The sequence below is a fragment of the Salmo salar genome, chromosome 18 (genome assembly GCF_965601325.2).
Source record: "Salmo salar chromosome 18, fSalSal1, whole genome shotgun sequence".
Lineage (NCBI taxonomy): Eukaryota > Metazoa > Chordata > Actinopteri > Salmoniformes > Salmonidae > Salmo > Salmo salar.
The window spans coordinates 46299361-46306630 of record NC_138308.1 but is presented as its reverse complement, the minus strand read 5'-3'; positions in this window follow the sequence as shown (position 1 = coordinate 46306630).

The window sequence follows — 7270 nt, the reverse complement described above, 5'->3', positions numbered from 1 at the left end:
CTTGTTGGAGGAGCGCACATCTTCACCGAAGCATGTTGTAATTGACAAAACGTGAAGTGCTATTAAAAACACTGTAAACTTCTGACTTCCGTAAGTCTGACTCCCGTAGGTCCGCCGGTAGGTCCGCCGGTAGGTCATGATGCTGGTGAACGGCAGCGGATGAACGGGTCGAGACTATCCAACTGTCTCACGGCAGCACGACCATAATATAGCCAAGTTACAGTGGAACAGCTGATGTGTAACACCCAAATGACTTCATGAAATATGATCAAGTATGAGGAAAGAGAGACCGTTAGGAAATCCTTCTCAGTCCTCACCCACTCCACTCCACTCCAGCAACCTCCGACTCCCTTGTAATAGACTTTACATCCAACGATGTTAAAAGCGCATCAAGCACTTTGGAGTGAAGCCCGACAATTTTGACCTGTAAACGTGCCACGTACTACATTAAAATAAGGTGGTCGTGGTCGTTTATTCTTCTTCCAACGACAACAGTTAAGGGGGTTCCTCCAAAAAGGAATTTACAGACTAGCAAAGTGTTGTCTTTCGAGAACGGAGACCATGTGCTTCTCCAGAAGCGCTCCTTACGGTAGTAAATCTGTCTTTACATTCGCCGTACGCAAAGGCGCGCCGTCAAAAGCGCTTGTCTGCGCTGCGGCAAGAGAAAGAAAGAGAGAGACAGAGAGAGAGAGAGAGAGAGAGAGGAAAGGAGAGAGATAGAAAGAGAAAGAGGAGAGAGTACACTTAAAGGACTTGAATAATATATTTCAGACGCAACCTCTCCCAGCAGAGGTAATTCTGGTTCCATATTTTATTCAACAGCTGTAAGAGACAGTAGACTTGAAAGCAGTTATGGTGGGTGTGTAAACAGCAGTTATGGTGGGTGTGTAAAAAGCAGATATGGTGGGTGTGTAAACAGCAGTTATGGTGGGTGTGTAAAAAGCAGATATGGTAGGTGTGTAAAAAGCAGTTATGGTGGGTGTGTAAAAAGCAGTTATGGTGGGTGTGTAAAAAGCAGTTATGGTGGGTGTGTAAAAAGCAGATATGGTGGGTGTGTAAAAAGCAGTTATGGTGGGTGTGTAAAAAAAGCAGATATGGTGGGTGTGTAAAAAGCAGATATGGTGGGTGTGTAAAAAGCAGTTATGGTGGGTGTGTAAAAAGCAGATATGGTGGGTGTGTAAAAATTGCTTCAACACTGTTGTCATGAACCCGCCGTGGCTCCATGAAGCTCTAAGTGAAAACATCCCCTGCCCTGTACTCACACACACATGGTCTGATTTGCTCTATAAATGCAATAGGCCGACATTCATCTATTGTAGAATCAACTAAAATAATACTAAATGTATTATTGAACATTAACTGACCAGCCTCCACACGTGGCCAGTACTGTGAAGTGGAGATACATTATTCAAGCCTTCAGGATAGGCCTACAATCTATTTACATTCTCTTGTCTTTATATGATATACACAATTATGGCCAACTGAAGAGGACCCCCTGGTATTACATGGTGCTGACAGTATCTCAGAGGAAGAGGACACCCCCTGGTATTACATGGTGCTGACAGTATCTCAGAGGAAGAGGAGAGGAGACCCACTGGTATTATATGGTGCTGACAGTATCTCAGAGGAAGAGGAGAGAAGACCCACTGGTATTATATGGTGCTGACAGTATCTCAGAGGAAGAGGAGAGGAGACCCCCTGGTATTATATGGTGCTGACAGTATCTCAGAGGAAGAGGACATCCCCTGGTATTACATGGTGCTGACAGTATCTCAGAGGAAGAGGAGAGGAGACCCCCTGGTATTACATGGTGCTGACAGTATCTCAGAGGAAGAGGAGACCCCCTGGTATTACATGGTGCTGACAGTATCTCAGAGGAAGAGGAGACCCCCTGGTATTACATGGTGCTGACAGTATCTCAGAGGAAGAGGATCCCCCCTGGTATTTCATGGTGCTGACAGTATCTCAGAGGAAGAGGAGAGGAGACCCCCTGGTATTACATGGTGCTGACAGTACCTCAGAGGAAGAGGAGACCCCCTGGTATTACATGGTGCTGACAGTATCTCAGAGGAAGAGGAGAGGAGACCCCCTGGTATTATATGGTGCTGACAGTATCTCAGAGGAAGAGGAGAGGACATCCCCTGGTATTACATGGTGCTGACAGTATCTCAGAGGAAGAGGAGAGGAGACCCCCTGGTATTACATGGTGCTGACAGTATCTCAGAGGAAGAGGAGACCCCCTGGTATTACATGGTGCTGACAGTATCTCAGAGGAAGAGGAGAGGAGACCCCCTGGTATTACATGGTGCTGACAGTATCTCAGAGGAAGAGGAGACCCCCTGGTATTACATGGTGCTGACAGTATCTCAGAGGAGACCCCCTGGTATTACATGGTGCTGACAGTATCTCAGAGGAAGAGGACACCCCTGGTATTACATGGTGCTGACAGTATCTCAGAGGAAGAGGAGACCCCCTGGTATTACATGGTGCTGACAGTATCTCAGAGGAAGAGGACACCCCCTGGTATTACATGGTGCTGACAGTATCTCAGAGGAAGAGGAAACCCCCTGGTATTACATGGTGCTGACAGTATCTCAGAGGAAGAGGAGACCCCCTGGTATTACATGGTGCTGACAGTATCTCAGAGGAAGAGGACACCCCCTGGTATTACATGGTGCTGACAGTATCTCAGAGGAAGAGGAAACCCCCTGGTATTACATGGTGCTGACAGCATCTCAGAAGAGAGAATAGAGGATATGAGGGAGGGAGGTTGAAGAAGAGAGGGAAGGCGTAATAGAGTGATGGAAGCGTTGAGCAGACATGTTTAGGAATAACTTTTATAGGAATAACTTGTATAGGAATGACTTGTGTAGGAATAACTTGTGTAGGAATAACTTTTATAGGAAAAACTTGTGAAGGAATATCTTCTATATGAATAACTTGTATATGAATATCTTGTATAGGAATAACTTGTATAGTAATATCTTGTACAATAATATCTTGTATAGCATTATCTTGTATAGGAATAACTTGTATATGAATATCTTGTATAGGAATAACTTGTATAGTAATATCTTGTACAAGAATATCTTGTATAGCATTATCTTCTATAGGAATAACTTGTATAGAAATGACTTGTATAGGAATGACTTGTATAGGAATATGTTGTATAGAAATATTTTGTATAGGAATAACTTGTATAGTAATATATTGTATAGGAATATCTTGTATAGCATTATCTTGTATATAAATAACTTGTATAGGAATGACTTGTATAGGAATGACTTGTATAGGAATATCTTGTATAGGAATATCTTGTGTAGGAATATCTTGTATAGGAATAACTTGTAGCATATGACTCTGTGCTATCTGGACTGGAAAGGTAGCCAGCTACATACCATTCAACACCAATTGATAGAAATATTGTGTTCCTTTACTGCTACAGATATATCATGAAGTGGCATAACAAATCAAATCAAATCATAGTTAATTGGTCGCGTACACAGATTTGCAGACGTTGCAAAAATTAAGGAACGCGATATTTGCAGCTGAAACCACAGCCAGCCTCTCACTTCATTACACACAATACATTACTATAATGTACTATATATACTACTATAATGTACTATATATATATATATATATATATATATATATATATATATATATATATATATATACTACTATAATGCACTATATACTGTATATTCTACTATAATGTACTATATATATATTTATATAATTACTACTATAATGTACTATATATATATATATATATATATATATATATATATATATATATATATATATATACTATAATGCACTATATATATACACTACTATAATGCACTATATATATACTACTATAATGCACTATATATATATACACTACTATAATGCACTATATATATATATACTATAATGCACTATATATATACACTACTATAATGCACTATATATATACTACTATAATGCACTATATATATACTACTATAATGCACTATATATATATACACTACTATAATGCACTATATATATATATACAGTACTATAATGCACTATATATATACACTACTATAATGCACTATATATATATTACTATAATGCACTATATATATATATACTACTATAATGCACTATATATATATATACATATATATATATATATATATATATATATATATATATATATATATATATACATACATACATATATATATATATATATATATATATATATATATATACTACTATAATGCACTATATATATATACACTACTATAATGCACTTGACCAGCACCCTATTCCCTATAAAGTGCACTACTATTGACCAGGACCCTATTCCCTATATAGTGCACTACTATTGACCAGCACCCTATTCCCTATATAGTACACTACTATTGACCAGGACCCACCCTATTCCCTATATAGTGCACTACTATTGACCAGGACCCACCCTATTCCCTATATAGTGCACTACTATTGACCAGGGCCCACCCTATTCCCTATATAGTGCACTACTATTGACCAGGACCCACCCTATTCCCTATATAGTGCACCACTATTGACCAGGACCCACCCTATTCCCTATATAGTGCACCACTATTGACCAGGACCCACCCTATTCCCTATATAGTGCACTACTATTGACCAGGGCCCACCCTATTCCCTATATAGTGCACTACTATTGACCAGGACTCACCCTATTCCCTATATAGTGCACTACTCTTGACCAGGACCCACCCTATTCCCTATATAGTGCATCACTATTGACCAGGACTCACCCTATTCCCTATATAGTGCACAACTATTGACCAGCACCCTATTCCCTATATAGTGCACTACTATAGACCAGGGCCCACCCTATTCCCTATATAGTGCACTACTATTGACCAGAGCCCTATTCCCTATATAGTGCACTACTATTGACCAGCACCCTATTCCCTATATAGTACACTACTATTGACCAGGACCTACTATAATGCACTATATAGTGCACTACTCTTGACCAGGACCCACCCTATTCCCTATATAATGCACTACTATTGACCAGTACCCTATTCCCTATATAGTACACTACTATTGACCAGGACCCTATTTCCTATATAGTGCACTACTATTGACCAGCAGCCTGTGGCTAGGTTTAACAAGACATCACACAGCTAGCACGGTCATTCAGGGACATGGTCATTCAGGGACTTGGTCATTCAGGGACATGGTCATTCAGGGACATGGTCATTCAGGGACATGGTCATTCAGGGACTTGGTCATTCAGGGACTTGGTCATTCAGGGACATGGTCATTCAGGGACTTGGTCATTCAGGGACATGGTCATTCAGGGACATGGTCATTCAGGGACTTGGTCATTCAGGGACATGGTCATTCAGGGACATGGTCATTCAGGGACTTGGTCATTCAGGGACATGGTCATTCTGGTACATGGTCATTCAGGGACATGGTCATTCAGGGACATGGTCATTCAGGGACATGGTCATTCAGGGACTTGGTCATTCAGGGACTTGGTCATTCAGGGACATGGCCATTCAGGGACTTGGTCATTCAGGGACTTGTGTAATATGAAACCAGTTGACTAAACAGGTTAAGAGGAGTATGATGTATATATTTAATATTTACATGGAACAGTCATTAGTCCCACACACACAACAAGTCATCATGTAGATACACACGTAGAGGGTAAGCAAGTAGGTGGCAGTCTCCAGATTCAGTCTCCAGATCCAGTCTCCAGATCCAGTCTGCAGATTCAGTCTGCAGATCCAGTCTGCAGATTCAGTCTCCAGATTCAGTCTGCAGATTCAGTCTGCAGATTCAGTCTCCAGATTCAGTCTCCAGATTCAGTCTGCAGTTCCAGTATCCAGATTCAGTCAGCGTATTCAGTCTCCAGATTCAGTCTGCAGATTCAGTCTCCAGATTCAGTCTCCAGATCCAGTCTCCAGATTCAGTCTCCAGATTCAGTCAGCAGATTCAGTCTCCAGATTCAGTCTCCAGATTCAGTCTGCCAGATCCAGTCTCCAGATTCAGTCTGCAGATTCAGTCTGCAGATTCAGTCTCCAGATTCAGTCTGCAGATCCAGTCTCCAGATCCAGTCTCCAGATTCAGTCTGCAGATTCAGTCTCCAGATTCAGTCTGCAGATTCAGTCTCCAGATTCAGTCTCCAGAGTCCACAGAAACCACCCTAGACCCCATATACCGCCCTAGACTGCCCTAGACCCCATATACCACCCTAGGTTTAACAAGACATCACACAGCTAGCACGGTCATTCAGGGACATGGTCATTCAGGGACTTGGTCATTCAGGGACTTGGGGTGGCATTCAGGGACATGGTCATTCAGGGACTTGGTCATTCAGGGACTTGGTCATTCAGGGACTTGGTCATTCAGGGACATGGTCATTCAGGGACTTGGTCATTCAGGGACTTGTGTAATATTAAACCAGTTGACTAAACAGGTTAAGAGGAGTATGATGTATATATTTAATATTTACATGGAACAGTCATTAGTCCCACACACACACAACAAGTCAGGCATGTAGATACACACGTAGAGGGTAAGTCTCCAGATTCAGTCTCCAGATTCAGTCTCCAGATTCAGTCTGCAGATCCAGTCTCCAGATCCAGTCTGCAGATTCAGTCTGCAGATCCAGTCTGCAGATTCAGTCTCCAGATTCAGTCTGCAGATTCAGTCTCCAGATTCAGTCTCTAGATTCAGTCTTTAGATTCAGTCTCCAGATTCAGTCTGCAGATTCAGTCTGCAGATTCAGTCTGCAGATTCAGTCTGCAGATCCAGGCTCCAGAGTCCACAGAAACCACCCTAGACCCCATATACCGCCCTAGACTGCCCTAGACCCCATATACCACCCTAGGTTTAACAAGACATCACACAGCTAGCACGGTCATTCAGGGACATGGTCATTCAGGGACTTGGTCATTCAGGGACTTGGTCATTCAGGGACACGGTCATTCAGGGACACGGTCATTCAGGGACACGGTCATTCAGGGACTTGGTCATTCAGGGACTTGGTCATTCAGGGACTTGTGTAATATTAAACCAGTTGACTAAACAGGTTAAGAGGAGTATGATGTATATATTTAATATTTACATGGAACAGTCATTAGTCCCACACACACAACAAGTCAGGCATGTAGATACACACGTAGAGGGTAAGCAAGTAGGTGGCAGTCTCCAGATCCAGTCTCCAGATCCAGTCTGCAGATTCAGTCTGCAGATCCAGTCTCCAGATTCAGTCTGCAGA